The sequence below is a fragment of the Stylophora pistillata genome, chromosome 1, assembly GCF_964205215.1.
Source record: "Stylophora pistillata chromosome 1, jaStyPist1.2, whole genome shotgun sequence".
Taxonomy (NCBI): domain Eukaryota; kingdom Metazoa; phylum Cnidaria; class Anthozoa; order Scleractinia; family Pocilloporidae; genus Stylophora; species Stylophora pistillata.
This window is the reverse complement of record NC_142519.1, coordinates 42,591,129-42,613,433: the sequence shown is the minus strand read 5'-3', so window position 1 is coordinate 42,613,433 and position 22,305 is coordinate 42,591,129. Positions and strand designations below refer to the sequence as shown.

At 37.0% G+C, this 22,305-nt stretch overlaps 1 long non-coding RNA gene across 2 annotated transcripts; it reads right to left on the bottom strand.

Annotated features, from left to right (window-relative positions):
* Positions 1-3,035: 3,035 nt before the first annotated feature.
* Positions 3,036-21,774, bottom strand: LOC148742634 (uncharacterized). Of its 2 annotated transcripts, XR_016000357.1 has the most exons (6): positions 21,580-21,774; positions 15,586-15,652; positions 14,998-15,155; positions 12,189-12,247; positions 6,366-6,476; positions 3,036-3,318 (listed from the first exon to the last, which is right to left on the bottom strand). It is a non-coding gene; the product is annotated as an uncharacterized LOC148742634 (long non-coding RNA). The 2 variants fall into 2 exon arrangements; XR_016000356.1 differs by lacking the exons at positions 3,036-3,318; positions 6,366-6,476 and having other exon boundaries at positions 12,031-12,247; positions 21,580-21,742.
* Positions 21,775-22,305: the final 531 nt, after the last annotated feature.

Below are 22,305 nucleotides of genomic sequence, written 5' to 3'. Positions count from 1 at the left end.
ATTGCGATCAGTTTCGTGCTTCGCTAAGTCACGCATTTCATGTTACTCGTTAGTTAGCTGTACCACTGATAGTTTTTGTACAGTATTTCCTGTATAGGTTTTTAGGTTTTTCTGTCTTCCATAACATCAGGAGTATACAAGAGAATGATCACTAAACTAAGCTTCAGATTTACAAAAAGAAAGATTTCTTGGGAAGACAGATCTCAATATTACAAAAATTCTTTCGCTCCGACGAAGGGCTAAAGCTCGAAACGTCAGCTTTTGTAATCGTTACGGTGGCCAATTTACCATTACAACTTTGTGGATATATCCAAATTATTACAAAAATTCTGTTTCACAAAGTAGCAGGCGCAAAATGGTCTGACAGCCGGCGGATTTCCGCCGCCTACCGGCTTCTAATGACAACCCTGGATAATTTCATGAAGTTTTCAAGAAAAGACAAAGAAATCAAATACCATCCTAATATTACGACATGTTGATGTTAATATACCATAGGAAATATTTTACATGTTAAACTTAAAGCATGAAAATAAATTTAATTGATTGCTTGAATTTTATTTGGGAGCTAATGCATGTATTTATTTTATAGTAGTTGCCTCAAGGTTTTTCCTAAAATTCACAGTAATTCTTAAATATTCCTTTTCACCCCAAAATGTAACATTCACATTTGTATACATGTACTGTGCTGAAAACAATATTGTTAATAGTGCATAACAGTATAAAACTGCTGGTTAAATAGCCCAGGGCTTATACACCTTTGCAAGGGGTTTTAGGAGGGCTTATAAACAAATGGCCTTACAAACACACCTGTAATGTAGATATCTGATGGGGCTTAAATTAACCGGAACAGAAAGATAAATTTGAAACAAGCTATGGCAGCTCTAATCATAATATGTTTTTGCAGCTTAGATTATTGCCTCATTCCAGATACACTTCAGGACTTGATTAAAAATATAGACATCATTGCAGTCATTAAAATGGACCACTGGGCAATTGTACTTCATTTGCAAGAGTTTGAGGACACTAGAAAAAGGGCCAGGTTTCTAAAAAATGAACACATCATTTTTGTTAGATGAAAAGTTTATTCAATTTATGAAAACGAATCTGGAGGTATGAAAAGAAGAAGGAAAAGGATCCTCAGACAAAAGAGTCGCTTGGGATTGGATTAAATATAAGGTTTGCTTTTTTGGATGCAATACTTAAAAGAGCTTACTAGACCTGAGTGAGATAAAGAGAAAAGTCTACACAAGAATTAACTCCAAGTCACTCAGATACAATTTCAATAAAATCCTTGCAAAGAATTTAAAAGTATTCTGGATAAAATAAATATAAAACTGAGTTAGAAAAATTTTACAAAGAAAAAGCTAATGGATTAATTGTAAGTTTTAAAGGTGAGATGGCATGAACATGGGGAAAAAAGTACAAAGTATTTTAAAGTCTGGAGAAAAGAAACCAATTACAAGGAAATCTATTAGGGAACTTTGTCTAAACAGAGTTCTAACTATCAACTATGAAAAAAAATAGGCTCATCTTTGAATTATTTTAAACATCTGTATTAATAGTATTAACAGTGAGGAGCAGCATGATTAGTTGGATCACTTTCTTGGTCAAGCTAGCATTCCAGAATTGTCAGAGGAAGAAACACTAAGTTGTGAAGGACAATTAACTACTTGAAGAATGTGCCAAAACACTGGATACTTTTAGAAATGGAAAGACAGTATATGTACAAAATTTTACAAATTATTTTTTGGAGCTCTGTAGGTGAGCTCATGACTGATGCCTTTAATTGCTCTTTTGACTCAGGAGAAATGTAAAATTCAGAAAAACAGGCAACTATCGCATTTATTTATAAAACAGGTAAAGATCAAATGTATTTGGAAAACTGGAGGCTGACTTCATTAGTCAATGCTGACTCCAGGCTTGCTTCTAAGGTCATCACCAACAGAATCAAAAAAGTCCTTCCTTGAATAATCCATCATAATCAAGTTGTGACTGGTGCACTATCCCCTCATGGGTACCCCAGGGGTCCATCTTGGGTCCCTTGTTTATTGTGATATTTATTCATGATCTGCCCCATGCTATTTCTTCTGGGAGTATGGTGGCACTGTATGCAGATAGCTGTTAAGCCTCAAAAGTTATCTAACGTCCATGCGATAAATGAATCATTTTAGGAAGATCTCAAACAATCTGGCTCCTGGGCTAAAACAAAAATCAAATGAGCTTTAATACAAAGAGATGTAGGTTATTGCAGATCACTAAAAAATGATCTCCAATCTCTGCTCCTCTACTACTGGATGGTACTCCCCTTGAAGCTACTACTGAGCTCTCTGATCTTGGTTTACTAACTGATTATAAATTGGCATGGAACTCTCACATAGACAAGATCACCAGCATGGTGAATAAAGTGCTTGGTTTACTCAAAAGAAATTGCAGAGATTTGAGAGATACTTTATTTCTATGCTCATGCAGAACTCTTTATTGTGCCCTGGTTAGGCCTCAACTTGAATATGTCACCCTTCACTGCCAGAAGTATCATGACTTTGGAAAGAGTGTAACATCAGGCTACGAAGTTTACTTTAAAATGTGAAGATGACTACAATATTCGCAACTCTAAGCTTAATCTGCTGTCCTTGGAACGTAGACGATTTCTTTTTGATGTGTTATTTTTTTGTAAAGTCTTGAATGGATATGTTGACATTGAGAACTCTTCAACTGTTCAGTTTTACTCTGATACTGCTAGGTACCCTTTCAGACGGAAAGAAGGACTTTAAAGAAGAATTATGCCCGTACAAACACTTTTAACTTTAGTTTTTTTAATCGTATTGTTGATATGTGGAATTCACTCCCACTTTCAATTAGATCAGCATCTTGTATCTCAAGTTTTAACTGTGGTGTGAGGAACTTCTTGATGAATCCCAATTACACTGGTAAAATTACCAAAAACTCATGGTCACATATTTTAGAATTTTTATATCAGATTTTAATGAACTATATTTATTATAATTATTAAATTATATTTGCAAAATTAGGTGGTTTGTCTGTGGATAGGGTCTTGGACCACCCTTATGGCATTTCCTTTGTTATAAGTAATGATTTCATTTTGTTGATTGCCATTAAATTGTAATAAATAATCAGTCTGGTTTTATCAAAGGTAGATTTATTGGAGAGGTTGTTTGCTCAATTCTCAACATTATCGATCACGCTGAATTGTTTAAGATACCTGGTATTCTACTGTTTATAGATTTTGAAGAAGCCTTTGACTCTATTGAATGGGATTTTCTTTATTGATCACTAGAGGCCTTCAATTTTGGTCCAACCCTAATAAGATGAATAAAAACATTTAATAAACTCTGGAGTTGTGTTTATAATAATAGCTTATTTTCCAAGCCTCTTAAGTTAGAAAGAGGTGTAACAGGGTTGTCATTAGAAAATGTAATAGGTGTCTGATCTAAACTGAGTAGGCGGCTGAAGTAAATTGTGCTTGCGGAGCAAGCACAGCGTGTTGCTACGCAACACGCCTCTCTAGGGGGGCCCGAGGGCATGTTCCCCCGAAAAATTTTGAAATGCGAAACTCTCAGTGGCGTACTTTCCAGCATTCTGGGGCATATTTAAGTAGCATTTTTAGCCACACATTGATGTTAAAATCAGTTCAAAAATATGTACAAACGTGGAAAGTTTCTTTCCTTAATTCCACCACTTTCTTTTTCTGATGAAACGTTGGTGTTCTCGGTCACAATTTCTAGAAGCAATAAATGAATGAAGATTCGTTTTCTTCATGAACTTCTTCCACAACGAAAATGCTTCAGCCTTCTATTCTCATAACGTTTTCTTTCATTGCGTTTTTGTCTTGTTTTGTTTTTGTTTCTGTTTTTTTTTTTTTTTTTTTTTTTTGTCCATAGAATCTGTTTTATAAATTTGGTTCATCGTGTTGCAATTCAATTCCCCCTTTTTCGCTGTGAAAACCCCCTGGATTCAAGTTCTACTTCCGAATTTAAAATAGGCGTATGTTTTGTCTATCAAAGTATTTCCTCTTATCTCTAAACATCACAACTGATAAACATCTGGAAATCACCCGCCGAATGCAACGAGCTTTGCAAATCACGATGACAAGAAAAATTTGACCTTTTAAATCCATAACAAGGACTCGAAAAGGTCCATAAATTTTAAGAAAGTTAAATTGTAGGTATTTTAATTCAATTGATTTGGTGAACAATTGCTAACGTCACGAAATCTTAAAAAAAAAAACAATCTGGCGGCAACTTTGACGGCAACTTTGACGGCCACGTATGGTTGGAACGAAATTTACAATGATCGAAGAACTTTGTCGAAATCGTAAACAAAATGACGAAATTTTCCTTCTAAATGTCTCCGTCGGATAACGTAAAACATGCTCTTTTCTGCGGGTCTAAAGCAGCAATTAATGAAAGTCTAGCTGTCCCGAACTCAAGAGAACATCTTTCTGTGATTATTTAGCGTTATAGCGGTACGTGTTTACGGCAAATTAAGGCGAATCTTCCTGCCTTTGTAATTATTTAGAGTGGAATGAACACAACTGATTCAGCAAGGTGAAATAGATCTTGATAAACTTCCTTTTCCAACGCTCTTAAAGCTCTTTTGAAAGTATGTAGTTGATCGGCAATAATTTGCCATTATATTTAAATGAGATATATCTGTGTTATTAAATGCCTCGGTGAGCTTCGTAATTATGATATTTGACAGCAATCGAAACTCTTTCTTACCTTGGTGGCCCGGCCTCGTTTTCGCTAGATTTCGTCTTCTTCGATTGACCTGAAAAGTAATCTTGAAGAGATCGCTTTCTTCGCTGGCCATCCATTTTCGATTTTCGAAGCATCAACGCACGTGTGAATTGCGATCAGTTTCGTGCTTCGCTAAGTCACGCATTTCATGTTACTCGTTAGTTAGCTGTACCACTGATAGTTTTTGTACAGTATTTCCTGTATAGGTTTTTAGGTTTTTCTGTCTTCCATAACATCAGGAGTATACAAGAGAATGATCACTAAACTAAGCTTCAGATTTACAAAAAGAAAGATTTCTTGGGAAGACAGATCTCAATATTACAAAAATTCTTTCGCTCCGACGAAGGGCTAAAGCTCGAAACGTCAGCTTTTGTAATCGTTACGGTGGCCAATTTACCATTACAACTTTGTGGATATATCCAAATTATTACAAAAATTCTGCTTCACAAAGTAGCCGGCGCAAAATGGTCTGACAGCCGGCGGATTTCCGCCGCCTACCGGCTTCTAATGACAACCCTGTGTAAGGCAAGGCAACTCTTTGTCACCCTATTTATTTGTTATGGCAAATGAAATTTTAGTTATATCTCTTAGATCAAATGAGCACGTTAAAGGAATAAAAATCGATAATGATGAAAGTAGAACACTCCTATATGCCAATGATATGACTACTACTCTGGTGAACACCTATTCGGTAGAAATCGTCTTGCAAATCCTGAACAATTTTGAAAAACTGCTTTGGTTTAAAAATGAATCATTTATTTAAGAAACTAAAGTGATATGGATTGGGGCAAATAAGAATTCATTAGCAAAATGTATGGGTCTTGAGTGGTACACTGGAGTTAAAATGCTAGGAATTCACTTCTCGTGTGATCAAGGAAAGATCATTGAACAAAATTTTCATGAAAGATTAAGTGACATTCAAAAAATTATCAACCAATCATGAATGGAGTTTGAGGGGTTTGTCCTTGTTTGGCAAAGTGACCATTACAAAATATTTTCTTATACCAAAGCTGTTAAACATTTTGACAAAAATAAACTGAGAAATATCACCAGTACACTCCCCAGTTTTAGTTGGGGCACACTCAGTCACGTGATGCATTTTGACCAACAGCATTTGAGTTAAGCTACTTTATAAAATATAGTGACTAATGTGTAATTACCATTGAAATACTTAAACAAGGAAGAAGAGAAGGAAAATGAATAATTAGAAAAAATCAAAAAAAAGTTTTGCCTTGATAAATTGCATTCATTTCAGTACATTTGGAACAGAATTGAATTCAAAACTAACGACCTGAACAAAATTGGAACATAACTAAAAAGAAGTTCAGACCTTCTTCCTGGAGCCCATCTTTTCTCTTAACTCAGTATTACAAATTTTAATGTCTAATTTACAGCAGTAGTGCTTCCACCTTTGTTCTTATTTAAACAAGAGAGGCTTGAGGAGAGCTTTAATTTCTGGGGGGTCAGGGAGTTTTAATAACTAAATCTATGCATGTATTTTCTTGTTCACAGGTAGATAGGCCTATAACTGGGGGCCAAGGTTAAACAGTTGCAAGTGGCAGTGTATATTATCCCCTCCTCCTTCCACTAAAGAATATTTATTTTTACCTGCAGGAAGCAGCTTCTTTAACATATAAAAACAAATCCAATATGTTTTCCTTTGCATCCAAACTTTCTCTGCAGGTCATCTCTGTCAGCAGTATTCATTATCACTTCAATCTGCCATTAAAAATATCAGCATTTCATAATCTCATGCTCTATAAAAAAAAAGTCCCTCAGATGACTGGAAGAAGCCACTACATGCATGTACCTTGTTGTTTATTATAATCATGGAGGGGAGTGTTGTACTAGCAACTTAAACACTGAGTTCATTAGAATCAATATGAGTTCCCTACATAACTGTGTAACATGAGTGGTGATATTGAGCAACCATGTCACTGCTTTCTCAAACTTTGCTGAATGAATTCGAACTTGCTTTGTTTCTTATTTGGAATAATGGCCGCACGATTTGTTGTGGTGTGGTGAGCGACGAAGATGTAAATGCATTTTCCCAACAAAAAGAAGAAGAGAACAACAAAACTAAGGAAAATGCTCTTTGATCTAAACATTATCAATTTATGAGTTTCAATCTTGATACATTTTGTTTCTAGTGCGTCAATCTATTATACTGAAGGAGGAATAAATTCATTTTATCGATTTCTCGCCTCACTTCGTGGCCGATATTAAGGGAAGGAAAATGGCTTATTCATTTCGAAGGAAGGATTTTGATTGTTTAAACGCCTAAGTTTCTTGGTGTTTATCGTGACTAACGAAGGACAAAAACGAAAACATCAAAGGGTTGGTCCATGTTTGATGTTCAGTCCCTGGACTTGAGGTCACAGCTTTGTCCACCAACCTATTGCTTGGTGATCGGTTCTTTCCACATTTGTTAAAGGATGAGTACGTAATGGTCCTAATAAGATACATTTCATGGACACTGAATCGGTTGAAAGTCACACTAAGACCTCTCACCTGTCGAAGTACAAATGAGAATTTTCATCCCGGAGGGTGGAAGTTACTTCACACATCCGTCGTACAAAGTGAAGAGGAGAATACTCTTTTTTGAGAACAGGTTTTCAAATGTAACACAGCTGTCGAACGAACCGTCCTGACTTTACAGTGCGACATCAATTTTTTCACTACTAAATTCACGGCTGTCCACCATTTTGAATGCGGTTCTCAGGAAACTGGGTCGAGAGGTAGTCACGGCCAATCAGAACTAAGAAATCGCGTTCAAAGAAATCTGTTCTCTTGATTGCAAAATCTGGATTTTGATTTTCAAATTCGGAATTTGGATTTTGCGGTAAAACAAGAAATCCAAAAATGAGATACGACGCTGAGAAAACATGAATTTCTATGTCTCACAACTTTTGGGAAATCTAAAGAGGGATTTGCAACTGACTACGGCTGTTCTAGGTGGGGTCTCTATTGGTTCACCGATAGCTGTAAAACGGCAAAGATATCAGCTTTCATGTATTGGCTCTGGAATCTTTTAAAATTGAAATCTACCTTAAGGAAGGATTTTTCAACATCGAAATCCGTTGGTGCTTTGCATGTTTTACTAAAACATCCCAAATCTGGAATTTCAAATCTAAAAATCCGGATTTCCCGATCGAAAGCACCACGCCGACTCCCCCTTTAGAGCCTTTAGGGCTTCAGAGCCGTTTTCCCGATATTCCACAAGTATTCGCAGTTACTTTTAACTCTTGAATAGAACTAGGATTATTTTAATAAAGTCATTAACTGAAGGCAGCAAACAAAACGCCTTTGGCTTTTCGAATATCTTATCAAGGTTACCTACGGCTGCAAGTTTCTGTAAAATCGGTTCACTCGTCTCCACCCTCTGGGACACTTTCTCACTGACAATAACGCTTGAAATAATCAGTAGAAAATAATTGTGATTATTTCCTTTCGAAATATTTTAATCATGCCCATGATTCAATTTAATCAACACCTAAAGGTGACGTGAGCAAATAAGATGGGCTAGTTATATTAAAAAGAACCGATCCAGTTACTACAGACTTACCTCTATATTCACAAATTGTTTATAACAATAATAATAATAATAACTTTTATTTCTATAGCGCTCTTATCCTATGTTGAAGGCGCTTTATAACACTGTGCGGGATACTTTGTCAGACTGCCAGTGGGAGTTTATAGTCAACAAAGGCGAATTTCTTTTTTTTTTGACAGTTGCCCCCTCCTCCAAATTCCCAGTAAATAGCCCAGACCACATCACAGTGAACTCGTGATGTGGGTTCTTTAACGTCCCCTATCTAATCAAATTATCTAATAGCCCTTTTTACAGTTACCGGCGCCATATTGGATGTGTAACCGCGCAAACATGATAGCGAGGTTAGTGTTGAGTCGCGTTGCGAGTTCTTGAGAGAGTTTAGTGAAATGTGGTGGTGCTCTGTCCTTTTCATCGAGATATTTCAACAATGAACGATACTTTCCCTACGCAGGATATTCCTCCTTCTTCTTCGAAAGGAAGAGGAAGACACTGCCGCTTTTTGGTTGTGCTAATAGCTATTATGACACAACAGGCAATCCAACAGGTCTGCATTTCTTCTCGTTTCCGAATGACTTCCAGCAGTGAATCAGATGGTGCAATCTCCTGAATCGCCAGCATGCAAAGGACGGATTCTTCATCACAAAATCAACTTCTTTGTGCTCAGAACATTTCAAAAAAGAAGACATGCGAAAAAAGGTGGGCAGGTCGCTGGAAATTGGTGAAAGGTTTATAATGTTTGTACGGTTGTTTTGTTGCTTGGATACCAAAAGAAAATGGAGCTTTGATTTTCGGTATTGTAGTGTTTATGCTGGGATTTTTTTCTCCTTAGTAAAAAGGTGACATTTATATTTCTTTGTGCACTGTGGTCTTATACGATATCTGTGAACTGAATGTAAAATTATAAAATTATAATGTAAAATTAAAATGTAAAATTAAAAATTTAATAAAATCATGAGTTTATTATTATATATATGGGCAGAACCATCTCGATTAAACTAGTCAGTACCGAAAAAAACATGGAAAATGCCTGCTTAAAGGGTCCCAGTAGCAACTGTGACAACTCAAGAAGAGTCATTTGAAGTTGAACAGGAATTATTTCCCCAAGAAGTTGAAGCAGCTGTGTCAACTGTCAATGCTGCTTCATCTTCACCAGCCCTGCAACAATCAGATGTTCTTAAGCTGCAACGGGAAATAGAGCCACTGCAAGTACAATTAGCTGACTTGAAAGAAAAACTAAGTGAAGTTGGAAATGAGGGGGATATTTATTGGCGTGCCAATTTTCAATTGACAAAATTAAAGATGAGTCTGCGGTTCTATTTTATACTGGATTCCCAAACTATGGAGCACTCATAAGCTTCTATAATTTTATTGACCCAGTGCTGGCAAAGATGCAGTACTGGAAAGGAGAGAAATTGTCGAAAGAGAGTCAGCCATACCAAACAGATGATAACAGAACTAAGCCAGGGCCTTCAAGAAATTGTCATTCTTGGATGAATTTTTGCTCATACTTATGAGACTAAAGGCTGGGTTATTTGTACAAGATCTTGCTGATAGATTTGGGATCAGCAAGAGCCTGGTGTCCAGAATCTGCATTACATGGATTAATCTTAACTATGTGGAACTGAAAGAACCTTTCCCATTTCCAGCACAAGAACTTGTTCACAAAAATATGCTGCAAGAGTTTGCTCAATATGCAACAACTAGGATTATTTTAGACTGTACAGAACTGTTTATTTTTTCTCCTGTGAATAATAATGTTAATTATTGTCAATAGGCTCTTCGAAATGTTATGTTTGAAGAATAGAATTTTGAAGCTCCTTCCCATAAAGACATAGTTTAACTCGCGTTTTATTGTCATGCCAATCACTTCCCTTATTTACACAATGTACAATGGTACCTTATCTTGATTTTACAAGCCCAACATCATCTTTTTTTCCCTGAGTACTAACAACATTAATATTAATATTTCTTAATGTAAGGAAAGATTACACCTAAATCAATTTGAGCATTAAATTTGAGCTGGTGAAGGTGAAGCAGCATTGACAGTTGACACAGGTGCTTTAACTTCTTGGTGAAATAATTCCTGTTCAACTTGAAATGACTCTCCTTCAGTTGGCACAGTTGCTACTGGGACCCATTTTCCATAGTTTTTTCGGTACTGACCAGTTAAATCGAGATGGTTCTGCCCATATATATAATAATTAAACTCATCATTTTATAAATTTATAATTTTACATTTTAATTGTACATTACAATTTTATAATTTTACATTCAGTTCACAGATATCGTATAAGACCACAGTACACAAAGAAATATAAATATCACCATTTTAATAAGGAGAAAAAAATCCCCCCCCCAAAAAAAAACAAAAATCCCAACATAAACACTTCAATACCGAAAATCAAAGCAGGCATTTTCTTTCGGTATCCAAGCAACAAAACAACCGTACAAACATTATAAACCTTTCACCAATTTCCAGCGACCTGCCCACGTTTTTTCGCATGTCTTCTTTTTTGAAATGTTCTGAGCACAAAAAAATTGATTTTGTGATGAAGAATCCGTCCTTTCCATGCTGGCGATTCAGGAGATTGCACCATCTGATTCACTGCTGGAAGTCATTCGGAAACTAGAAGAAATGCAGACCTGTTGGATTGCCTGCTGTGTCATAATAGCTATTAGCACAACCAAAAAGCGGCACAGTGTCTTCCTCTTCCTTTCGAAGAAGAAGGAGGGATATCCTGCGTAGGGAAAGTATCGTTCATTGTTGAAATATCTCGATGAAAAGGACAGAGCACCACCACATTTCACTAAACTCTCACAAGAACTCGCAACGCGACTCAACACTAACCTCGCTATCATGTTTGCGCGGTTACACATTCAATATGGCGCCGGGAACTGTAAAAAGGACTATCAATTAGATGAAGGAGACGGGACCTACGGTTTATTCGTCCAGCGCTCTAACCAATTGAGCTAACCGGGAGGCGGTTTGATGACAACTGTCAAAAGACGAGAATGCTGTCTGTTCTCCTTAAGGAAATTAAAACCGAGACATTTCTGTCTTCACTTTTAAAAATACGTCGAATAATTAACAACGCTATTATCGTGTCTTCACATCTCAAAGAACAAAAAACACAATCAAGAGGTAAGAAACGACCTTTTTCAAAATCAACTCAGTAATCTGGCTGCAAACCTTTAATTCGTGAAAACCACATCGAGTAGTTCACAAACAGCTGCTACTCTGACCATAGAAAAAAAAAAAAAGATTATTATTTGCGTCAATAAATAAAATGTTATTTGTAGCATCTAAATGTTCAGGCAGATCATATTTGGAATTACAAAGCGTAGTCAATGTTGTTATTTCATAATGATGTACCTTGTACTGGTTGGGATAAAAATTATATGGTTTTTGAAACATTTTTTTTCCTTAACTGAAGGTGCCAGTGACACTCGGGCGATGGAATTTCAATGCAGCTGATATCCGTGCTGGTAAAGGAAATCTGAAGAGAAAATTCCCTCCAGAACAGGGCCCCTCTTCGCATATTTTCAAACACAAACACGAACGATTCACGGAAAGGCAATATGAAAGCAATTATTCTTTGGACAATGCTGTGACGTAGTCGTAGATTGAGCATCAAACCATAAAAGCCAGAGAGATTAAGTTAAAGAAGTTATGCGCAAATGAATGAGGGTGTTACACATGAAAGGACGACCCAGAGATCGTGAAGTAATGATATTGATTTATTCATAAATCAAAACCTTTTTGGTTTAAAATCCGACAATAGATCAAAGGCCTCAGTTGAGAGGAATAGCTCGGGCAATCCAGGAAGGAGTTTCTTAATTATTGTTCAAATGAATATGCAAATTAACAGTTTGTCAACCTTCTTCTTAGCCACTGCTAAATTAACGACGCCGATTTCCCAGACACCATCTTTGTGCCCTGAAAAAAAAAAATTAAATTCAGTCACAAGTTTAATAGCCCTGTAGCATGTATATTGATCTCCTACTCTACTGTACTCGTGCAAGTCGATGGGGCGAGTATTTCTTCCTTCTCCTCTAGGCAAAAACATACTGTGGCCCATAGACGACAGGCTATCCACTTTTTAAATTCAATTTTATCGCGCTATAAATCTCGTTTATCGCTCGATAAAAGCAAAATATCGTGCGAGAAATCGAAATCATATCGCGATAAGTGAAAAACTATGGCGCGATAAATTCTAAATTATCGGGCGGTCGATTCTTTATGGGCATCTCACGATCCTGTGATACGCGTTATTGACCACGCTTGAGGTCAAGATCACTGGATGTTGGCCCAGTTCTTTTTTAGCGTTTTTATGCACTGAGACGAGGTTGAGGTCCATAAAAACAAAATAAAAGAACGAGGATAATATCCAGCCATCTTGACCGAACAAGCTTGGTCAATAAAGGATTCAGTATATGGAAAAAATATTTCGCTTTGAAATTACTAAGACTCAATAATGACTTGTTTATTTCGAGAGCCGGGAAAGAAAGCCAACCGTGATTGTAGCACAATGTGCCCACGAGGCTCGTTTAATTCTAACTTTGTTTTGATTGTTTCTTCTGTCGCTTATAGCGACTTCGTCGCCAACACTGTCCAAAAGTTACGAAGTTTAAAGTCCGCCCCACACACTTTTTCTCTTGCGCGGGACCAAAGCGGGCAGTCCTGAGCGGGTAAGATGGGCCCATCTTGCCCTGCCCGCTCGGGTAGCCAATCAGAACAAAGGATTCGCGTCATCTTCCCGCTGGTGCTGCCAGCCATATACTAATTAAATAATCGCGCGATAAAGAAACATTTATCACGCGATATTTTAGTTCTATTGCGCGATAAAATGTGGCATGTCCTCTGCAGGCCAAGTTTTCCAGACAGTTTTTGTAAGAAAATGGGGTCGTAAAACAAATCACCTCCGTTTCGGTTGAAAACAGCCCAAAGAAAGAAAAACCTTCGTGAGCGCATTTTTCGTTTCAATTTTTTTGGTCGTTCGAGACAGGAAAATTTTAGTCTTTTTCTTCAGCCAAAGTCCACCAATAGAGCTAAGCTAAGCCCATGATCAGTCATCTTGAGCTCCGCTCTACCAGCGAACTATAGCTACAAATTAAATCCAATCTTGAACTTCTTTCGAGGCAGTTTCCGCTTTTTCTCCTTCTTGGTATTTTTGGAATATTCCTGCGCGACAGCGTGACCTGATCAGTTAACAAGTCACGTTTAAGAGACCTTGAACTTGACACTGGGATTGACGAGGACTCTCTTTCGGAGTTCAGTTGAGTTTTGTTAGCTTTTCGCACCATGACTTTGTTGATTGTTTTGATTGAAATGTAAGACTTTTCCAAGGCTTTATTTTCATTCAAATACTTACGGAACGTAAGCATATATTTCATTTTTGTTGGACGAGTTTACACTGTAGCCTCTCTATCAGAAAAAGCCGGATTTCTTATTTCACGTTAATTTTCCTATAGGAACAAAGTTTAGTAATCATAGAAATTAAAAAGAAAATGACTAGCTAGGTAGCAGGAACGTGGGTAGTGCTTTATGTAATCCATGCAAAATCTTTTGGCCGATTACTACGCTACTAAAAAACCTCATTAACCACACGTGCCTGACTGTCGATAGAGCTTGTCAACAGTCCCCTAACGGCAGTTGGAATTAACTCCGAATGAAGTAGCTTGTAAGGGAGTGGTAAGGAAGGGGGAGCGCCCTCTTCCTTACCCATTCCCCGTCATCGCTGTTTTTCCTCCCGCTTTCCTTTTCGTACCGTCTTCGACTTAAGAGCCTGTTCAGCTCCTACTGTCGATCTGGCAAATGTTATAGATTTTCTCCAAAAAGTTATATTACTTCAAAACGATCCAAAGACTGGCACTATCGCAACCTCCACTTATTTCATTCAAACGCGACAAAAACATAGGCAATTTTTTGGTCAGAAGCTCATTCCAAACTAATGACCAACCTGGCACTTTTAAATGCGCTCGCGCACGATGCAAAACTTGTCCCTTCATTCACAATGCTGAGAAAATATCGGGACCCATGTGATCCACTTAGATCGCCGATCACTTCAAGTGCACCTCCGCCAAGGTTATCTATTGCATAACTTGCACTTATTCCAAAAAGTTATGCATCGGCGAAACAGGAAGACGACTAGCTGACCGATTCCGAGAACACCTTCGCGTCGTGGACAGGAATGACAAGGACGCATCTAAACCAGTCGCTAGACACTTTAATTTACCTAATCATTCTAAACAACATATGGCTATCTGCGGTCTTTCCTTACATTTACGCAACACGGAAAACCGCAAAACTCTTGAACAAATTAATCTTTCAAATCGGCACTCTTAATCCCACAGGTATCAACGAAAGCTTTTCATTCCACTAATTTATTCGTGTTTTTCTCGTTGCCATGTTCCCACCAATGGCGTAGCTGCGCTTTCTGCATATAAAACCACATACAACCCACAATTCCTCCATTCGCTCTGACGAAAGGCTAACGCTCGAAACGTCAGCTTTTTTATTCGTTACGGTGGCCAATTTACTATTTCAAATTAGTTGATATAACCAATTAAGCATGAAAAAAGCCCAGCGAGGTTTAGTTTTTTTTTGTATATATAGATCAGTGATATGTGTCTAATTAATCAGAAAAGTTATTGACTTTAATAGTTGGCTCATTAGTTCACACCAACCTGCTACTCGCTTGTTTAGGCCTAGCATCCTCTGTAGTAATTCTCTTTAACGTTTCGATTTCTTCAGTCATACAGTCCACTTTGTTCTTACATTTCCCCATGGCTATTTCCTGCTTTGCCTGTTTCAGCAACACATCTTGAGTTGATTTACACATGTCCTAGAGGGAATACAACTGTTTTTTCATCCTATGTGAAAGTATTATCAATATATTACGATAAACAGTCATAGGGGCAGTTCTGTCTGTTTCGGTTGCCCAAGCTCAGAGTGTTCAGAATCGATCAACTTTCCAGAGTAATAAATGATACCAAGGGTACTGCTTTACTGCGCTCTATAATTTGTCTGTAGAACTTGTGACACTGACCTTAACAAACAAGATGCAAAGGATAAAACAGAGCAACAGAGCTCATTGATGCCGTCGGTTATCAGTAGACAGAATCCTCATCGACAACTTCAAATATTTTTGGCACTTCTAACGGGCTGTTTTAATATCTTTCGTTCTGGGTTTACCCAAAGTGTTGAAACCTCCACAAAGCAGTGCCTATTTTCTTTTTTGTCGAGAAAAAGTGTGAAATGGAGGCGAGACTCACCAAGTGACGTCCCTTTTTGTTCTCCGAAGTTGGCGATTATCTTCGGATATCTCCTTCTCTCACTCCACTGCAACAAGACCACATAAATAGAGAAGACAAGAAAAGTAGTACCTCGTCAGTAAAGTGTTTTAAAGACGAGTGATTTTGAAAGATGGTTAAGTTGTGAAAACGTTCCGACCACGTTTCCGTTAACACGAAGTTGAAGTAATGATGATAATGATAATAAGATAATAATAATCATGATAATCATGATGATAATAGTTAAAATCTTAATACTAATTGACCACTCCCCCAATGAGGCTTTTCAGTGCTAATAGTGACAAATTGTAAATAAACTTTCATTCTAACACCTCGCGCAAATACACTTTCGAAACACTTCAGATTCGAAGTCTAAATAGCCTCCTCCAGAGGGCCAGGTTCGCATCACTAGATTTTTTTATCAAAAAATTTCGCCACGATATTAACAAACTTAAATTCAATCGTAGCACTAACTTTTCCAATCTCTCCTTTGAAGAGTGGTCGCCACTAAAAAAACCTAAAAAAACGCAGAGACATTGTTATCAAAGCAGCCGACAAGGGCGGCGCAGTAGTTGTTTTGGAGGATCGACCTTTACCAAAAAGAAGCTTTGCGGCAACTTTCTGACACCTCTTTTAATCAAAAGGTTGACAAAGATCTCACTTTCACTAATCAAAACACTGTCAAAAATACGATTAACGAACTCAACTAAACAAGCTAAACAAGAATTGCCGGCCACAGCAAAAAATCTCATCATTACCACTCCTAGAACTTCTATTGACTTTTTCCCTAAAATTCACAAACCTAACAACCCAGGTCGACCCATTCTCTCGGCTTCCAGTTTTCCCACCGAACTTATTTCCAACTATTTAGACAACATTATGGCTCCCATCGTCAAAACTTTACTATCATATATCAAAGACAGCCAACACGCTCTTCAAATTTTTCGCCACTTTAATTTCCTCGGCCAAGGCAAACTTCTTTTCACTGTGGATACTACATCACCTTATACTGTCATTCCCAATGACGAAGGTCTTCTGACCCTCAAACATTTTTTTCATCAACGCATTGTTAAGGAACCTAGATCTGAAACACTACTTCGCATAGCCGAACAAGTACTTACACTAAATTGTTTTTCATTCGGGGACAATTATTTCAAACAAACCAATGGCTTAGCCATGGGTACTAAAATGGAACCCAGCTATGCCAATCTCTTTGTAGGTTTTGTCGAATACTAATTTTTCAGCCAATAAATGACCCTAACCTGAACTCTGCAGTCGCTATATTGACGACTGTATCGGCGCTTCCTCCTCTACCCCGCAGAGAGGAGGAGGAGGAGGAGGAGGAGCAGGAGCAGGAGCAGTAGCAGTAGCAGTAGCAGTAGCAGTAGCAGTAGCAGTAGCAGTAGCAGTAGCAGTAGTAGTAGTAGTAGTAGTAGTAGTAGTAGTAGTAGTAGTAGTAGTAGATACTTTTATTTAGCTAGGGTAACTCCCACAGTTACAAAAACTGATATCCTTAGAGGCCCTAGATAAAAGAAATATAAAAATACTCAAAACTAATCCTAACTAAGCTAATAGAAGAAAAATCCTAAAAATGAGGTTAAAGTTTATTACAAACTATTCATAAAAACTACAAATTACGATTACAAAATTTACATCCATGATAATAAAAAGCTTTTTTTTGTACATTCTAGTTTGATGGAGGGAAGACGGAGATGATTACTTTGCCGCGTCTTTCTCTGTATGATATCTCTATTAAAATAAAAGTAGTCCATTAAAAATTGTGGGCAGCGCTTATCGAGACATTTCTTCACAGGGTTTAACGTGTGAATCTCCCGTCTAAGTCCCAGCGTATCATAATTAAGGTGAGCTAGCGCTTCATCACTGCTGTTAGTTTGCATGATAATCCTTGCCGTATGTCTCTGCAATTTTTCTATATTATCAGCATTCGTATGGCCGCAACAGTTCCAAACGGCATCACAATAATCAAGAACAGGAAGAATAAATGATCTACAAATTATACCAGCAGTATGCATACTAATGCTACGCCCGGTGCGGCCAAGAATTCCTATTCTCTTACTAACTTTGCTTATTACATAATTTACGTGTGCGTTCCATGAAAGCGACTCATCCAAGATTACACCAAGGTATTTATACTCAGCAACCCGTGTTAGCTCCTTGCCATCGATATTCACAGAGAGATTAGCATTTGCTAACCTAGAGCTAGTACAAAATAAAACACATCCAGTTTTGCCTTGGTGAGTAAAAAGACTGTTGTCTAAAAGCCAGTCATTAACCTTGGGAAGTTCACTGGTAAGTGTACTACTTATTTCTTGGGCATTACTAGCGGTGAAATACATAACTGTATCATCAGCGTACATCAGAATCTGGCATCGTTTTAGAACTATAGGCAGATCGTTGACAAACAGGACAAAGAGTAAAGGGCTAAGAATTGACCCTTGCGGGACACCCGAGGTAATAAGACCTGGATCAGAGATCTCTTTACCAAAACTTACGAGTTGTTTTCGGTCTGTCAGATAGTTTCGAAACCAGTCTAACTCAACGTCCTTAAGTCCATTAAAATGACTCTATTTTGCTATTAAGTATTTCGTGATCAGCAGAGGAGCTAATTCAGTATACAACCGCAGTCAATTCCTTTCAACCAGCCCTAACATATACCTAGGAAATTTCCGACAGTTCTTTATCCTTTTCAGACATCAAAGTTTCAATTAAAGAAAATGGTATATGCACTAGTGTGTATCACAAACCTACAAACTCACACTACTTTCTGTATTCATATTCGCACCCATCTCATGTCAAGAATGCCATTCCCTTTTCTCAGTTTCTAGGACTTCGTCGTTTATGTAGAGATGTCACTGTGCCAGTTTTTCGAAAAAAACCTGGTTACCTTGTTTCTGTCGTTCAAGTGAGTCTTCACCGCGCCCAACTTATTGATCGACAGGCAGCACTACAAACGTCACAAAAGGAAAATTCCGACTGCATCCCTTACCAAAAAAGATAACCATGAAGTTTACTTTAAGTATAGTACAAGTATACTGCATCAATAATAGTTATACTGCAATCATACTTCAATGGTACTGCACTTACTTAAGTACAGCTGCAGTACCATTTTTGAAGTACACTTTGAGTATACTGTTCGAGTGAAAATCATTTTCCTTGTTGATGATGTAGGGTATAAGTATACTTGAAATCTCTCACACAAATGTAAATCATGGTCAGGTCTGATTAAGTAGGAAAAACTATACTGAAAAGGTACTGAATTGCCTCAGTTGAAATAGAAGTGTCTTTTCATGTATCTGTTTCCTAATTTTCCATGCAGTTATATTTGTTTGTTAATAGTTATCAACGACCGCTGTTAATTCATTCCATTAATTCATTCTTGTTTTTCTCGTCACCATGTTCTCACCAATAGCATAGCTCCACTTTCTGCATATAAACACACACACACACAACTCACAATTCCTCCATCCGCTCTGACATTAAGGGCTAACGCTCCAAACGCCAGCTTTTTAACTCTTTTACAGTGGCCAATTTATAATTTCAACTAAGCTGATAAAACCAAATTACCATGTTACACCCACTGACGCAAGCACCACAGCTTCTTTAGAAACTACTACCTTTATTCCTTAATTTTCACATTTAGAAAATGGGGGAGAAAGTATGTTGAAGTTATACATGTTTTTACTCAGGCTGTTTGAAAGATGCATTTAGTAAGGTCAAATAAAAAATTTAGAGGAAGCATGATCTTTCTTTTGGTCAGGTTGATGAACCACAGTAATAAACTAAACACTTATACTGTCAGAAGTCAGATGATGTTGTCATTAGTAAGCTAATGGAAAGAAATTAGTGGACCCAATTTTGCCAATTAATTTAGTTGCAGCTGAGGCATTGTGAGTCAGTAAGTTAGTTGATAACACATGTCATGGTTCTTATTAAATTGTTTTTCACTGCTACTCTTGAAAATCATTTCTACAGCTGACTATGTGTTTACTCTTTCATCACCTCTTCAGCAAGAGTTATTGGAGGCTTGATGCTCATCACTATTTTAAAGATTTTCACAATTTTGAAAGGAATTGAATTAAGAAATGATCTTTCCTAAGATCATGTTAAACTTAGACTCTTGAAACCTTTTTAAATGGTTCCAAAGGTTGTTTTTTGTAGAAATCTAGACAAGTGCAGCCAAATCATCTATTTTTCATTAGCTGACATTGTGTCATCTCTATAAAAACAAAACAAAACTAAACTTAACTAAAAAAAAAAGAAAATAAAAACACGAGGGAAATTAATTCAATTTTTCATATCCTATAATCAGCAAATGGTGACTGATGAACAAGTGGTTCAGTTATTACAGAAGATATACTAATTTCTCATGACACAAATTTCATTAGACCAGCAGATGAAATTGAATCAAGCAAAGAAATGATCCACACAAGTAGACTGTAATTTCTTATAAAAAATTGCAGAAAAGAAACCAGAAAACATTCAGGCCTCAATGCTAAGTGTTCCTGAAACAGTTATTAAAACAGTGCAAGATAGAATTTTCAAATTCTTGTGGAAAAATAAAAAGGATGAAGTAAAATATGGTGGTGTGAACTTCCCAAATGTCCACTGTGGTAAAATCACTACACTTGAGCTGGTTAGGCAGGTTTCTAAATTTCACAAATGAGACCTGGCAAGCTATCCCTAATAGTTATTTTAATAAATATGGAGGATTATCTTTCCTATTGAAATGTAATTACAACTCTGAGCACTTTGACAAGAAAATGCCTCTTTTTTTATAGCGAGATGTTAGGCTATTTCAAGTAATTACGCAGGGGTTATCCTGATGTTTACAATAGTGAATTTATTCTTTGGAACAATAAAGAAATTACAACAGAGAGCAAATCTATTTTCTGGAAATATTTGTTTGGAAAAGTACTAATATTAAATAGAGACGGTTAAAGTTCTTATCTCTAGAAAATTTTCAAAGGAAATATAATGTTGAACCAAACTATTAAAAATTTTCAACTTATTGCTGCAATCCCAAACTATTTGAAGAGAAAAGCACAGGCATTAACGCCTGTAACACACAGAAATATATTAGAAGAATGGGATATTTTCTATCAGTCTAAAAACAAAGCTATCTCTAACTAAATGTAGATGTAAAGATTACCACAAATTACTTCAAGAAAAGATTAGGACAGAACCTACTGCCGTTAAAAGATGGTAAAGACATTTGGTGAACTTTGACTCTGGTTGGAAACAGATCTTACACAATTAAAACTTACAAAACAACAAGTGACAAGCTAAGAGGATTTGGTTATAAGGTTTTCCCCAGAATATAATGTCACTAATAAGGAAATCAAGCAATTCAAAATCAGAAATGATGACTAATGCTTTTAATGCAAAAATCCTGATTCACTAGAACACACCTTCTTGGTCAGTGCCCTGTGAGTATTCAATTCTATCCAGAAATCATATATTGAAGTTGAAGTTTGAAGTTTATTTATTTATTTGTTTAAGCAGGTTGATTAATTGGCAGCTGTAGTAGCTGATGTGGACCTGCTGTCCTAACCCACCCATCCCACCCCAGGGGAGGACATCCATCACACAGTAATCTCGTGTGTGGGAAATTAACGTCTCCTACCCCAACCCTGCAGGAGACGGGACCTCCATTTATTCGTCCCTATCTGAGAAGACTAGAATATCTAACCATTTCTTGATGTTATAGAAAAGGTAGCAAATTCTTCTCAATTATTTTAAGACCTTGAGTGTTGGTCCTGCCGGGGCTCGAACCCTCAACCTCCCGCACTACAGTCCAGTGCTCTATCCATTGAGCTAACCATTGAGCTATCCATTGAGCTAACTATTGAGCTAACCGGGAGGCTAGCTCCTGGTTAGCCAGGAGGCTAGTGGTTCAATATTTTTAAAAACACCCACATAAATTTATCTGTTAACCAAATTTTACTTCAGATTTACCTCCCTCCTGCCATTAGCGATATTACCTCCGACCCCAGCTGGATTTGCTTATCCTATTAACAAAAGATACATATACAAACTGTGGTCAAAATAATGAAAAAATCTTAGTAAGTTACAATTTATACAAGGAAAATTGAGAACTTTATCTAAGGTAGTAAAATACAAATTAATATTGTCAACAAACCTTTTTTTTTTTCGCTTTTTTGTTCATATCATGTGTTACTGCAAAATAATAATAACAATGAAAAAAAAAACAGAGATGTGAATAATGTAAGAAAAGTAATTGTAATTGCCAGTGGTGTACTGTAAATACCATATTTAACTAAGTAACGTAAACATATAATTAGCCATAAGTGATATAGTATATTGTTATTAGTCAGCGCTCTAACAATTGGCTTGTTAGCTCAATTGGTAGAGCGCTGCAGTAGTATTGCAGAGGTCAGTGGTTCACATCCCGTACAGGCCTGATTTTTTTCAGGTCTGATTTTTGCTATTGCATAAATAGCACTTTCTACTGCGAAGATCGTGCATCATACGTATCTATAACCGCAGTTCAAAGTATATGAACTTCATATATTCATCATATCTGATTTATCATCACAGATTTATTACGAATCAACTTAATGGCCTGCTCCCTAAGTTGGCTTGTTAGCTCAATTGGTAGAGCGCTGCACTAGTATCGCAGAGGTCAGTGGTTCCAATCCCGTACAGGCCTGATTTTCTTCA